At 34.3% G+C, this 16,379-nt stretch overlaps 1 long non-coding RNA gene across 1 annotated transcript; it reads right to left on the reverse strand.

Moving 5' to 3' along the window:
* Positions 1–5,846: 5,846 nt before the first annotated feature.
* Positions 5,847–9,118, reverse strand: LOC125777779 (uncharacterized). The gene is made up of 2 exons (XR_007422390.1): positions 7,370–9,118; positions 5,847–6,083 (listed from the first exon to the last, which is right to left on the reverse strand). It is a non-coding gene; the product is annotated as an uncharacterized LOC125777779 (long non-coding RNA).
* Positions 9,119–16,379: the final 7,261 nt, after the last annotated feature.

The following is a 16,379-nucleotide window of genomic DNA, read 5'->3' on the forward strand; positions in this document are numbered from 1 at the left end:
CCTCCCATGGCCGAGACCAGCGCACGACCAGCCCCGCCTATCGCGTCGCACGAAGAGGTAACACCAGCGAGCGAAATTCCAGGGTTCCTGGAAGGGCTGACAATGACGCGACAGCACTTCATCAAGCGCTCCAGGAGAACGCTATTCTTCCGAGGCCGACGTTTAGCCCTGCAGAAGTTGGAAGGCGATCGCGTATTGGTGCGATACGGCAAGGAGAGATGCGTGCTACATTTGTACGACTAAACACACAAGGCCAGAGATTAAAATTGGTGTTACTAGTTGTAAGTACTCATAATCATAGGACATAAGACACCTTGTACCATAGGTTAAGAAATTGCTGCTAAATAAAGATTTCCACACCCGCACCCCGTCCACTGCACATGCCAACCAGGACAGCCAGCCAGCTTCCAGCCAAACCATCGTGGGAGATCGAAACCACTCCTTCCACCTGTAGCCAGCGAAGTATCGTTGTCCGAAGTGAGGGGGGGACTGCAACGTGGTTTTTACCACCTTACAATAATTTACTTCAACGCTGTACATCATTTACTCTCACCATACCTCAACATAGAGCTTTCCACCATACTAGAATTATCCTACACGTACTAAACTTTACCTCACCGCATTGACCAAAGCTACGCACATAACTTATTTCACTACGCTGACGAAAGCTGCGCTATGCTGCTATATAAGCAAGCACTTCACACCGAATGCGATCCTAACAGCAGACAGCAACGCGAACGGACGTGTAGTAGCGCAAACAAACGCAAAACATAAATTGCTAAGCCGTATGCCTGCTTAGCTACAGAAAACTATACAGCAACAGTGCAGTGAAACTATACAACAACTACACTACAAACTACACTACACTAAAACTACACAACAACATTACAGTGCAGTGATTAGTGATCGGGAAAACATTGCGAATTTGCAAGACGCAACAAAAAAAAAAACAGAGTTTACAAAAGTGTTCAATCTGCACAGCTACCAGTATTTCACTCAGAAAATGTTCCGATACCAAGATGTCCAAGTCCAACCGACAGATATATTTCGCCAACAGTAATGGTTAGTTTGCTCAGAACATTGTCTTTGCTTAAGTTTCTTACTATTACAAGATGTCACTTAATGTATAAATATCAAAGGGTAAATTAAAATATTGACGAAACGTGAGGGAAAAACATTAAAAAAATGGATTCAATTTCAGTTTTCGACATATTGGCTATAAGGACACAAAAAACATTGATTTTGGGGTTTACAGTCATCTAAGAACTTAAAGACGGACTTATTATGAGAAGCTTTGCCAGAGAAAGTTTACCAAAAAAGTCAACATTAAACAAGTTAGAGGCCGACGAAAAATGTGCCTTTCTCTAACAATGGGCCACTTTGTCGAATTTGGTCTTGTCTTTTTTTTGACTATCACAATGATATTAATTAAAAACTGTCATATGCAACTATGTGAACGTTTTCCTATCAGCTGATTTGCAAGTAGCAGAAAATAAATATGTTGTAAGAAATGGAATCTGACGACGAAAGTGATATAGAGTGCGAGGTTTTAATAAATATGTTTATAAATCGCCGCTCTCGTACAGGGTGGCTGATGAAAGCCGCTACCAAAAAAAAAAATTAAATAACTTTTTTTCTATCTAATGAATCTGGTTAATTTTTTTATTTTGCAGATTGACTTTTACATTTAACAAAAATGGATAACTGGGACACTGAAACAAGAATTTGGATTGTCCGCCGCTATCACGCACTGGAGTCCGTAGTTTCGGTTCAAAGAGAGTATAGGCGCACGTTTGGCGGCAATCCTGCGAGCAGATGGACCATAATGAGACTTGTAAACAATTTACTTAATTTCAACTGATTACGATTATTTAAAATGAATGACTATTTAGGTGGGGAGGAAGCAGAACTATTCCGAAACCGAAAAAACTACTTTTCAATTAATGTGCAAACGTTTTGTAACAGCAAACTGAACATAATGGATATCGTGGGATGGACTTCATTTGCACGCAAATTGAAGGAAAAGTGTCCGCGTTAATGTATAAAAACTTTGGTGCGAGTTAACACCCAGCCATACATATGTATATGATTCACTTAGCAACAAGCCAATACCACATCACGCATATACAACGTGATCAACCACAAACACATGGAATGACATCATCATACAAGAATATACAGTCACCACGTGACCAACAAGTAAACAAGCATGACATCATCCAAGATATCACGCCACCGGAATTAGATAATCAGAAGCCGACACGAGTTGACTGCACTACTATAAAAGAGAGACGCGAATACAACTCTTGTCCTCAGTTTGAATTTAATCTTAGGCATAGCCAGTAATGTTCATTGTGTAAACATATAATATATATGTCGGCGCACCCTAATAATGTGTGGATATTGGTATGCGTGTGTGAGTGTATGTGTATACAGTTTAGGGAATTTCATTAGAAGTCTAAGTTCCTCATTATTCCATCAGCCGCTAATTGTGCTGTGATTAGTTGTCACTTCAAGAAGTACCGCTTTAGCGTGGCGACAGCGTGGCGTCGCTACCATCAAGTGTGGTTGTCTGCATGTCGCCTCTTCAAGGAGTACCGTTTTAGCGGGACGACAGTGTGACGTCGCTATCGTCGAGCGTGGTTCGGTGGTAAGTTTAAAAGGAAGAAAACGACGTACAAAGAGGCAGTCGAGTTGAAGACTTGATCTTGTTAAGTCGGTTTCTAGAATTAGTAGTGGGAAGATATTGTGAAGTAAGATAATATTGTGAAGTGTAAGTGTGAAACCGAAACTCGCTACGCTATAACCAGGTCTAACGAAGACAATGGTATTCCGACATATACATATAAGTATATGAGGGAGGAATCCAAGGGAAATATATTTTTTTGTATAATAACTAAATATTATTCTTAATTTGCGCATAGAATTAAGAAATTATTTATACGTTCTTAAAAAAACAAAAGGTGCAATTGCGTAGGAGTTAAATTTTTTGAGATCGACATGCAGAGATCGACGATAAATCCGTTATTCCTCGCTATTTTTCGATAAAACTTTTTTTAAGTATCCTTCAAATGTTGCACTTTCATATAATAATAAGTAAAATAAACCTACAGCAATAATTTTTTCTAAAAAAATTCATTAAAAAGGTCTTTTTTCAAACAGTGTCGTGCGGTAGCTGAAGAGATCAGCGAGTATATACTCTCACAACGAGTAGAGTATATAGGCATAGGCCCCTATTATGAGTTGCATTCGATCTTCGACAACGATCGAAAATGCTGGTCGAACGAATTTGCATTTGGTATTACGACGCTCATTCGATGAAGATTGGCGTTATTGTGAATTGCAATCATTTTGAACGTTCACGATAGTATGGTGTCAAAACTAAAAGCGTTTTGTTTACGAAGTGTGAAAGTAAAACTAACAAATATTTTATAAATAAAGAAAATATAAATAAAAGTTAAAATAAAATAAGACTACGACTGAGTTGTGGTTTGGCGATTCTTCAGAGGAGGATGAAAGCTTACTGGAATTGGCTAGAAATAGAAAGAAGCTAAGGGACGCTTCCAACCCTTTGGAATTGGATTCCGCTACGTAAGTACAATGCTATTTGTTAGAGGTTTCTACATGTTCAACATTTAGGAAATTTTATTTGTAGATTTATAAAAAACTTCCGTTTGTCGAAAGAGGCGTTTGTTGATTTGCTGTCCGCTACAGAGGAGATGCTGCAGCGATGCACACGAGCGAAATCTATTCCCAATATACTAAAATTGGCAACAGATTTACGATTTTGTGCTCAGGGATCGTATCAACTTAGCATAGGGAATGAAAACATGCTTGGACTTGCACAGCCCACGGTGTATGTGGTACTATCTGAGGTACTCGATGCCCTGGAGAATTTCATTTGCCAAAGATGGATACAATTCAATTATACCGAGGCTGAAATGCAACAAGCAAAATCACATTTTTATAGTAATACCAGATTTCCTGGGGTAATCGGTTGTGTTGATGGTACACACATCAAAATTGTGGCTCCCAAAAAGGAGTTGCAGCATTTATATTACAACAGAAAAGGATAGCATTAATGCTATGATTGTAAGTATGCATACAAGTTTATCGTAAATCTGTAGTTGAGCATTTTTGGATTTTATATTAATTACAGGTTTGTGATCATACAATGAACGTACGGTATATAAATGCAAAGAATCCGGAGGCAACGCATGATTCAATGATTTTCAACATGTCAGCATTGAAAGCATATTTAGAACAGCAAGTCGAAAATGGTCTTCGCAATACTTGGCTACTTGGTACATATATGTTTGACTAAAAAAGCAAAACGTTATATTTTTTAGAATCATTTTTTTTCTGAATAGGAGACGCTGGATACGCTCTAAAAACTTATTTGATGACACCTTTTAGAAATTCTGAAGAAAGATCTCCAGAAAGCAGATACAATACACAACATTCGAGAGCAAGAAATATAGTAGAGCGCACTATTGGAGTGTTGAAAAATAGATTCAGATGTTTGTTACAAGCAAGAGCTCTCCACTATTCTCCAAAAAAGGCGACACGAATTATTAATGTTTGTGCAGCTTTACACAACAATTGCATATTTTATAAAGTCGAAATTTCTCCTGAAGAATTTCCTAATGAGGCAAACGACAGTCATGGTGGAGTCATTGAAGTTGAATCTGACTCGGAAGCAGCAGCAATTAGTAATCGTATATTAAGAACGTTTTAAATATAATTAAAAAATGCATAAAATTAACAAAAATAGTATAAATTAATTATTTGTTACCATAAAGCAATAAATAAAAAAAAATCTACATTTTCACAAATTTCGATTCAGTACGCTACGCTGTCGATAGGTAAATTCTGTTCGACAGCCATTTCGATGCTCAACGAAAATTTCGACAGGGTAAGATTGCTGTTGCCATATTAAACATCAACCGCGAGCGATATAAAACACCAACACAAAGTATGACAATAACAAGACTCCATCCAGGGCGCGTCAGAGCCGATTAGAAATAATTTTTTTTAACTGTTATTATGGAATATATTAATTAAAACACATACGCCTGGCAGTACAGTGTAAGATCAAAACCACTCATTAATGGCAAAATCGGGAAATAACGATCGTAAACTTCTTCAATGACGTGAAAAATGTTAATAATAATACAAACAAATAAATTAAGTATATAAATAAATCAAATTTGAAGCCGTAATCGGCAGGTTGCACTGTTTCTTCAAGTCACATTATGGCAACTTACTTATTATTTAGTTCATTGTTGCAAAATTTCAATTGGAAAATAATGCAGGTAGTAAATTTCATATAAATATTAAATTAGATATATAAAAATTAGTGGTGTAACGGAATAAGTTTAGACAATATTATTCTCACTGAAACTCAGCGACTAAAAAAGTGAATGTTCTTCAGATTAGTTTTCGCATTGACTCTTCACAACTTATGGTTTGAAAACCATTCTTTTTTGACATTTTTTTATATTACAATTTTATCGATATCTACACATAATTTTTCATATAAGCTGATACTTATTGTATATATACATATTTATGTATGTACTTGTAAGAATTTAGCTCATTCAATAAAAGTTTTTTAAAGTGCGGATTCACTAAGTTATTCTATACAACACTCGAAAAAATAATTCAAAGATTTTAAACATTGAATAGTCAGAACGGTAGTTTCGAAAGATTTTAAAAATATACTTATAAAATATTTTTTTTAACGTTATATGCATATGTACTTAACGTTTTACAAAACTCTAGCCTCAGTTTATGTATTTAATTATTATTTTTTTTACTTAATTTGTCATGAAAACATTCTCTAATTTTTTTTTTAATTTTAAGTAATATTTTTTAATTTTGTTTTCTTCCGTCGCTTTCTAAATACTTATATCTATCGTTACCTTATGCTTGTTGATTTTATTTGTAGATGTATGTGATATAGTTGATATTCATTAAGACATGTTATTTACTAAAATTTCCACATTGTAGGTTATGTTGAATTTATCTCGTAGGGTTCACGATCTAATTAGGGTATGTTCACACTTGTACACTCAGTAAATCTGAAATATAAAATATAATTTAATTGCAAAAATAAAATATACAACATAGAAAATATACAATTCGGAATTTTAAGAAAATATATACATCGGGACCAAAAAGCACCTGGAAATTGTAATTAAATTTCCCGGGTAAATGATATTTCAAAAAAAAAATCTATTTTGCTAAGTTGGTAGGACTATCTTTAATTACTATGCGCGAACTGTCTCGGTACACCTCAGAAGTCCGTTGCGATTTTTAAAATGAATATAAATATCCGACAAAAAATTTGTTTCAAATTTTGTATTTCTAATCAAATGTCGTGTGGAGAATTGTTGAGAATGTTGGAAAACGCTTACGGTGATTCAAAAACCAAAGACCCATGACTGGTACAAGGCCTTAAAAAACTGTCGAGGGATCTTTGAAGACATGCTTCGTTCTGGAAGACCTTCCTCCTCTTCAACTGTTGAAAATATTAAAAAGTGAAGGATATGGTGCATGAAAATTGTCAGGCAAGAGAGTAGACATCTCTCGCAAGTTCGTTCGAATAATTTTAGTGAATATTTTGAGTATAAACGCGTTTTTACTCGTCTCATCCCGATAAAGCTGAATTTTTTTCAATAAGAGTACAATTGTGATCGAATTTAAAGCCAAAAACGCAATGAATACCATCGATTAACCACCGTATTTACCAGGTTTGGCTCCGTGTAATTTTTTCTTGTTCCTGAAACTGAAATTGCCGTTCCGTTCTCGTTTCCAGTCGATCGAAGAGATATGTAAAACAAAATTCGTTGAAGGAGTTGAATGCCATCCCAAAAAGTGCTTATGAAAAGTGAAAGAAAAAATCGTTGGCAAAAGTGTATTGCATCAGGTGGGGATTACTTTGAAGGCGACAAAATAATTATTGATGAAAAAATCAAATATTTTGCGTTTTATTAACAGTTTCCTGGTACTTTTTTGTCAAAATGCATACTGTGTTTTATAAAGTTTCCTACGTTTTCTTCTGGATGTAACAAACATCATGGCAAACTTAATACATCTTTTTCAGGGTATAAAATATAATCGACTTCGATTTGAAATTTATTATTTATTGGAAATTCAATTTTTTTTAAATTTATGAACTGTAAAATTAAAAACTAGAACGGCAAGATTTTTTGTTGACACTATTTTGGCATCTAAAAATATGAATTGTTCAAAATTTATAATAAATATTATTTTGCATTAATAAGTTAATTTAGTTAAATTAAGAAACAAAGCCCTCCATATTTATATAATATATTTTGTGTAAAATAAACTAGTATGCACTTACCATTTTCGATAGTTCTTAGGCGCTGTTTATATTTGTGATGGAGTCCTTGAAGGATTCATGTCTATGATCGTTATAACGGTGTTCTGCAGTTCATTATTAAGTTAATCCTTAGAAAAGTTTTCGAGCTTCGGGAGTTTACTAGCGTCTTCTAGATTCAGCTTTTGAAATTTTTTCTATAGTTTTATGATTTACAGCACGAAACAGTAAAAGCAGCGGACGATGTCGGAAAACTTTATAAAGTATTACGTAGCGCAGCGCAAATCTTCGTGCTTTTCTCCAGGAAAATATTTTTTTTTTTGTTTATGAAGTGAAGGATCCCCGGTTACCAGGTATAGGTAACCGGAACTATAACAGACCGAGGGTTATTGAGCTCGTTTACGGGAAGGCAAGAAGGCCTTGCCTTTATCTCAAGTTTGTTTCAAGAAAGCCGGGTCTTTAAAAGGAAAACGACTTCCATTTATAACCCAAAGGCACTCTTACTTTAGCAGTATCGCTCACATAACTGTATTTTTTGGTTCAACGTGACCAAAGTGATCTCTGTTATGTATCGATTAAATACCATAGCAGGATTCCACAAATGTTTCATTTGAATATACATAAGTGAAGCGAGTAAGCTGTAGTCATAGCCAAATAAAAACTGCCACTCTTCAATTATTGTTAGAACATACTATAATATCAATAATATAATTTTTTGCCTTTTTGCCTTCTTTTGCGTCGATTGTCTCAATGGATGCAGCATATATAAAGGTGTATAACATAGTTCCCATTTCATTCATCTGATGGCATTATCTCTCCAATAGTGTGTAACGAAGTATATTTAGTGGACTACAACAACACTAATAACTTTAACATAGCTTATGTGCTTTCGCCCCTTGGTCACTGCAGCCAGCAAATCGTATACGTTTCCTGTGTGTGTGGTTATGACCAAAGGAATTACGCCAAGAGTATTTCACAAATTATATATAGCGCCTTGCCTTGCAACAAATTATAATATTTTGTGGATTTTTCGTAACGATGCTAAGTCGATTTTCAAAAAACAAAATATAATAATATTTCTACTGCTCTGCATTCGAGCCGAGTATTTTTTATGTTCGCTTGATTCGATCCGTGTCAAGCAGGTTGCGGCTTGCTGCGAATCCGCATGATGTTAAGAGTCGCAAATATAGTAACATTCGCTAGAAACTATTTGAGAAATATAGGCCTTAAGAGAAAACACATCTCTTTACTGGTATCCATTACGTTTGTGTTTCTCTCTCTCGTCATCTAGTTATTGTCCATTTTTTATGAGTTCTCACGGCACAGATCGGTAGTAGTCAAATTAATATTACTGTTATATTTCTTTTAAATATTTTGATATTTTTTTATGGTCTATATGGCAGCCTCGATTAGCTGGAGGGCCAAAATCTTCAAACATTTTTGGATGCTTTTTGAGTTTCTAATTTTTTTCATGTGATTTAGTAGTCTTTTAAAAATCGCCAGAGCCTCGCCTGCTATATACAATAACAAGATTCACCGCGCGTAGGTGAGGTTGACATTTGGATTGGATAGGCTATGTATTGCGCGTCACAATCCCTTGAATCTCAATGGAAAAAACAAACAAACAAACAAATTTAACATTAATAAGTATGTGTTCAAAATGACGAAGAATGAAGAAGAAGTTAGTATTCTGTTTGGATGTTTAGTGCATTTGAACAAACTATTGTAAAGTGAAAATTAAAACGTATTCTTGTAGTAAATTGAACGATCTAAAAAAAATGAAAGTATGATTTTTTTCGAGGTCGACTCATTTATGGGGTTACATGGGTTTTTTCGGGTAAAAATAGCCTTTTTCCACAATTTTTTCTCATAAAAATTAAATATTTTATTAGAATTTTTTATTATTACAAATATACACTATTAACAAAGAAATTCTGAAATTTTTGGAAAAAAATATTTTAAACTCGGCCATTTCCAGTGAACCTTCGGAAAAAAGATACGCCCGCGTAGGCAGGATAACTCCTTACAGGAACATCTAAAGTAAAAAAAATACGTGCTTTAGTTGAAACCTTAACTTAGAACTTGGACAAAGGAAAAAACTGAAATGTGAATTTTTAGCAGACATTTTTACAAAAAAAAAACAAAATGAAAATTTCACGATATTTTTTCAAATAGTTTAAACGAAAAAAAAACCTTCGTTCATGTCTTTAAGAATTGTATCTCAAAGACCTGTGTAAAACTTGATGGATTGAATAGTTCTTGAGAAATCTTGGCAACCGATTTCAAAAACAGTTTCGACAAAAATCTGTTTAAAGACGGCGCACTTAGGCTAGCTAGCCTCGAGCATACAAGTTCTCAAGGCTGTATCTTCGAAACTATTACTCGGATTGAGACGTTAGGGCAATATTCTTGAGTTGTTATGGATAATAAGATAAAAGCTAAAGCGGTGGCTAAGAATTAAAAATGCATCAAATATGTAGTTCATCACACACGCTTTAGCCTAGGTAAGGTCCTTCAGCCGTCTAATCACTGAAGATGGCGGGAGATCACACTCGGGACTGTTATGTGTCCTAGTACTGTTTCTAACCCTTACAAAATATAATATATATTCAACAAAAATTCAATACAAATGTGGTCCTTACATTTTAATGCTCACAATTTGCACAAAAATTCTAGCGGTTATTAAAAAAAATACAAATTCATATGTTTATAGAATAATGAATACCATAAATACATTTTTGAAAAAAAGTACACAACCATCACTTTAATTCCTATCACACCTCTACGCACTTCTTTCGGCTCACTAATATTTGCATGATCAAATTGTTTGGTCATTACAAATTTTTATCTGAATATACGTGGGTTGATTTTTTCAAATAGATTAAAACATATAATGCAAAATAATATTACCTGATTTGCAAGAACTCAAAAAGATGTGGTCTCACATTTTTTTTTTTTTGCATATTTTCGAAATTACATTTCTGTTCGGTTTTACTTTCGTTTTCGAGTAATACTGTATGCCTTCATCCTACAGATGATCCTATGCTCAGCGCACAAACTGATTAATCTACTGTCGCTGCACGCACACACAAGCGCCTATACATTATTTGCTATGTATGTGTATGTGGGAAGGAGGTGTTAAATAACAAACTAATATCGGTATTCTGCGTGAGACGATTGTCTCATGTCTCTAATTGCCACAATAGTAATTTAGTGACCCTGTTAGTCAGGAGTCTCATTTTGGTATTCTGGCAGACACAGTAAAGTAGGATAATGTATAGTAATATACGGTATGTGCCAGAAATCCCAAATGAGACTCCTGACTAACAGAGTCACTAAATGAAGTTTGTGACAATTAGAGACATGAGACAATCGTCTCAAGCAGAATACCGATATAAGTATAATCACTTGAAGGCGTGTGTGCGTCTGCGCTGAAAGAAACACGAAATTGTAAACTATCACTTTTCATTTTCAAAAGTACTCAAATATATTAACATACATATGTATGTATGTATGGTATATAGTGAAATTGTAATGGATTTTACATAAAAGGTTTAGGTATATATTAGTGTAGACAAAATATACACATGTATAATTAAAAAAAAATTATATAATATATTTTCATTAATTCAATATGTATTTGGTTGTGCAAGGTATTCTGAAAGTAGATACCAGGGTTGGGCATAGTGCACTAAAAAATAAATGCAATAAGGTTTCACTAGCACTACTTCTTCAGTGGTAGTTAAACAGCAAAATTCACTATCACTGAAAATTTAGTGATAGTGAAAAAAAAATGCACTACCACTAAACCTTTAGTGATAGTGAAAAACAAATTGCACTACCACTAAATATTTAGTGATAGTGAAAATCTTTAGTGATAGTGAAAACCCTTAGTGATAATAAACATTTTTCAGTAACATAACACTGTTTCTTGAAGAATAAAAATAAGATTATGTATGTACATATATGTATAAGCTGAAGCAGTATGAGGCAATGTATTCAAAATAAACCATATATTTGAGTAGAGACTTCTAATTATGCCGCACCAAAATTAGGAAAACATAATTCATTTTTTATGTGCTTTTTTTAATACCAACATTTCAAAATTACGGTCGGTGAGATTTTGCCTTGTGGATCGATTGACAATTCCAGCAAAGGAAAAAAGTCTTTCCACTGGCGTAGAGGAAGGAAGAGGTGTGTTGTATTAAAAATTTTTTTTTTATAATAAGGACTGTACCGAAAAGAAACTGCACACTTTCAATTCAATATTTCTCACGAACTAGCTGGTTGATCACAGTGCGGTAAGTACCGTTGGAAAGCGTGATCAGTTCTGCTTCTATTGATTTTTCTTTCTCCGTAATTTGTTATTTCATTTTCGCGATGGGTCGAATCAAAGAGCACGTGCGTAAGCAAATTGTGCACAATTACTGCACTGAAAAAAGCATTTCATACAGAAAGCTTGCAAAACGGTTTAAAGTCAGTGTAAATGGCGTAATATAATGGACGATGAAACATACGTAAAAATGGACTCAAGAACATTACCAGGTCTCCAATTCTATACAAAACAAAAAGTGTTCTATACAACCAGTCAGTGTCAACAATTCAAATAGAAAAATTTGGCGAGAAAGTACTCATCTGGCAGGCTATTTGCTCTTGTGGCCTTAAGACCACTCCTTTTTTCACAAAGGGGACAATATCGGCCGACATTTATAAGAAGGAGTGTCTAAACCGTCGCCTAATACCATTTTATAAAAAACACATCGTGTCAACAATATTTTGGCCTGATTTAGCCACAGTGCACTATGCTCATTCTACTCTGGCTTTGTTGAAGGATAACAATGTCAATTTTGTTAAAAAAGAGGAGAACCCTCCAAACGCTCCAGAATTTCTCCCGATAGAGAAATATTGGGCAATTGTCAAACGAAATTTGAAAAAGGATCATCGAGTTGCCAAAAACGTCAACGAATTTAAAAAAAACTGGCTTAAAGCAAGTCGAGCCGTTACAAAAGAAGGTGTGCAGAATTTAATGAAGGGAATTAAACAAAAAATTCGGCATAAATTAAGAGAATAATTTTTTTTTTACTAGTTTTAATGAAAAGTGGATAAAAACTCTTCTAGTAGGGGAGCCCGGAGTGCTAAATTTGCAGTTACTGGAGCGTCATGGAGACTTACTAGATTGTCAAGATAACGTTTAAATAAAAAGAAAGTCTAGGTGAAGTTTTCCATTTTAGTGGGGAGAAGAGCGGGAAATTGGTGTCAAAAATGTAAAAAAAAACAGTCACATGAAAATACTCAAGCGCGTCAGTCATTTATGGTATATACGCGCATTGTATTTCTGATAGTCGATATATATTAATCTGACAATCAAGTCAGGGTTGAAGGCCGTAATGACAGGTTAAAAAAAAAAAAAAAATAAGTTACTCGAGCGCGTCAGATTTTCTAAGCGAATGTTAATGAACCTCTAAAAAGTGTACCATTTAATATTCTGACAATTTCGACGTGGACAAAGGTCATTTATTGATTTTAAAACTTGTAAAAAAAAGTGACCTTGAGATACTCGAGCGCGTCAGATTTTTATACAGTGGGATGAACTTGATGTCAGAGTCTTCCCAAAAGATAATCTGACAATTATATAGAGGCATATCGTTAATCTGACGATTTAAAAGTGGAAGAATTCTGTTTGGTTCCTTTTTTTGTTACAGGATGTAATAAAAACAGTGTATACATATGTATATATATGTATATGTATACAATATTATATGTATTATGTATATTGTATGCATATACATATGTATATGTATAGAAAATTGAATAATTTATTAATATGAAAATAGATCTAAATATTAATAAAAAAAATTTAGAGTTTGTGGAATAAACTTTTTTTTTCATACGTTTCTTCGCCACAGTAAACACATTTGACACTAACGTCACTCATTTTTACAATGGATGTAAAACTGATCGCTGTAAACGAACGAAACAAACAAAAGTGTCAAGCGTTTACTAACAACAACCACGCTATGGTGATTAGTACGCTTGACCTTTTATCGACGATTTTACCTGTATCGCCCCACGGAAATTGTCAGATTATATGATTTTCGTGATTCTGACAGAATTACCTTTAAAATTAAAAAAAAATCTATCGCGCTCGAGTATTTCAAGGTGACGTTTTTTTTTTACAGATTTGTCACCCTGCTATTTCTCTAAGCCACCCTCAAACTGTCAGAATATTGAAATATACACTCGTCTTCATGCATTTAACATACCATCTCTTAATCTGACGCGCTCGAGTTTCCCGAAGGATCGATTTTTTTTCTCTAATCTGACGAACCCCTCCCAACGCACGCCTCCATATTAAGGGCTCATATTTGGTAGGGGTACATAAAAGGGTACAATGTTTCTCCCCATATAGTTTTCTGACACGCTTAAGTAACTGCAAAAATCCCCTCTTGGGCTCCCCTACTATTTTATTTGTTATTAAAAAAGTTACAAGCAAAAATTAATAAAATCCGTTAAGTTACAAATAAAAAATTGTGTGCAGTTTCTTTTCGGTACAGTCCTTAGGAAAGCGGTGCAAAGCATCAATGCTTCTATCAGCGTCATTCAAGTACAAAGTTACTTCGGTTGCTACAGCTCCGCCTTGTATACATTGATTTTCATCTGAAAAAGGAAGTTATTTACAAAAATTTCGCAGGTTGGTTTCTTTAAATCGAATACCTGTGGACTCGTCATCGAATTCGAGAAATGATGTACTAGCACTTATGGATGGCTGTAAAGTAAAGGTTTAGTGATAGTGCATTTTTTTTCACTATCACTAAATATTTAGTGGTAGTGCAAATTAGTGGTAGTGCAAAAATGCCCAACCCTGGTAGATACACATACATATTATGCATGAAGAGTCAATTTGAAAAATACATTTAAGTTTATTAATTTGCGTTTTAAAATAATTTTCATTTTTTGGCTCATATTAACTACTGATTTACTAAATATTACAGTATTTTTATTGAAAACTTTTGAGATATTGTGTTCAAGTAACTAATACGCACAATTTTTTAATGTGCAGTTTTGAGTTTCTGCAAACAATTTGCTTTTGTCACATTTTTTATGTATTTTCGAACACTACTGTAAATACTTACTAAGTGACAGCTCCACATTCGTCCTTCTTTACCGTTCTACTTGTTCAACTTCAGCATTCCCCAGCTTTGTGCTTACCAATACGCTGCGAAGTTAAGAAGCTTAAAACTAAATATTCCGAAATTTCTTCCCATAAAGTAAATATGCGCTGCAATATTTTCAGACTCTCACGGCTAAGCTAATAAGGACCCTGATTTTGATTGCTACTTTGACAGAGGTACTACTTTCTTTTGGCTTATACGAGTGCGGACCCAGAAGTCATCCGTAGATTCCAAATCGAAACAATTGCCACGACAGTCTGGTTCATATAACCAAAAGTAATTTTCATAAAACAAAGCAAACCACTAGAGAATTCGAATAAGTGACCTCGAGAAAAAAAATTCTTTGAAAGATTTGTGAACTTGGAACTTGGCTGTCCGGAAATTACTCTTTGTCGGAGTTACTTTTCAGACAGAAAAGCTTCCCTATTCAGCATGGATGGGTTCATTTATTATATTTGGAACCTACCTCATGATGGACTCTCTGTTTGGGCAGCTCGAGATATTTATTTTTAATAATATTTCGGCTTTGCTATAAGTAAGCTTGTTCAATGATATTTGAACACAGTGACTTTGAGTGGTAAAATTTACGTGGCATATTTGTTGACTTCAAGGGGACTTTCAAGTAACTTAGCTGGGATCGCGTGATACAAATGATTCAGATGATCCTGAAAGAAAAAATTATTGAAAAAAGACCGTTTTTTGCCCGAGGAAACCCATGTAACTAAGCTGAGAATGGGTTCATATATTTGGAACCTCATGATGGACTCTCTGCTTGGGCACCGACAGACGTTTAGAAAAAAAAAGCTAAGAGGATTTTTTATCAATAATGGAAGAATTCAAGTTTTGTATTTCCGATTTATTTGAATATATTGAGGAGCACTACTACAACCAACCCGAAGATGAGTCTATTTATACTCTGGAAATAAAAAGAGTTGAACTCAACGCACTATACGTCAAGGCAAACAAGTCTTACGAAATTTTACAGCTTCTGGCAAAATTCCTCAAATAGATAGGTTTATTATTAATTGCAAAAAGATAAAGATAGTTTCTTTTTTAGCAATAAAATAGGGTCTTTGAAAATTGTCAACCAACAAAATCAACCAGATACTTTTCGTTGTTTTATTTTGACAAAAGTTGGTGATGTTTTCAGAGAGCCTTTGGTGTCCTCAGCTGGTTTAGGTATTCTAGTATAGATGAGGACATTCAAATTATTAAAAGAGTAGATTTAAAATATAAGTATTTTTCTATTTCAAAGGGAATAAATTTATTTGAATTCCTCATAATTTATTTTATAATTTTACATAGCATTAGCGCACGGTAGCGAGATGGTAAAATTACTTTATTTTACTTATATGTTTTTCATTGTAATAATTGTAACTTTCTTCATAGGAGAAGAAATAAGTCGATTTCGTATCGCTGAACCCCATTCGCAACGTATGGCCACTCAACTCCAACCTAATAAAAGTGGCGATACTGCGTTGGTACTGCAGAACATCCTTGACACCCTTGGTAGAATAGAATTTCGTCAAGAAGACATTATAAATCGGCTTTCAGCTGTAGAAAGCGCTCTAGCTGAGAAGGTATTTATTGAAATAAAATTATTATGTTTTAAATGGGGCCCGTGGAGAAGGCAAAGCAGTCATTATTTAGTGACGAGTTGGTGTGGCTATACAACTGCGATGAAAAAGCGGGAAAAAGGGCTTTAACTAAATTAAAAATAGTGGATATCACTCTCGGTAAATATGAATCTATTTAGATACGTTCACCTTTTTAATTATTAATATTTTATATATAGCTGCATTTGCAAGTATGCACGTGAACAATTTCAGCTATAAGATATTTTGTTAGTTTAAGCCACAATC

This window comes from Bactrocera dorsalis, chromosome 3 (genome assembly GCF_023373825.1).
Source record: "Bactrocera dorsalis isolate Fly_Bdor chromosome 3, ASM2337382v1, whole genome shotgun sequence".
Lineage (NCBI taxonomy): Eukaryota > Metazoa > Arthropoda > Insecta > Diptera > Tephritidae > Bactrocera > Bactrocera dorsalis.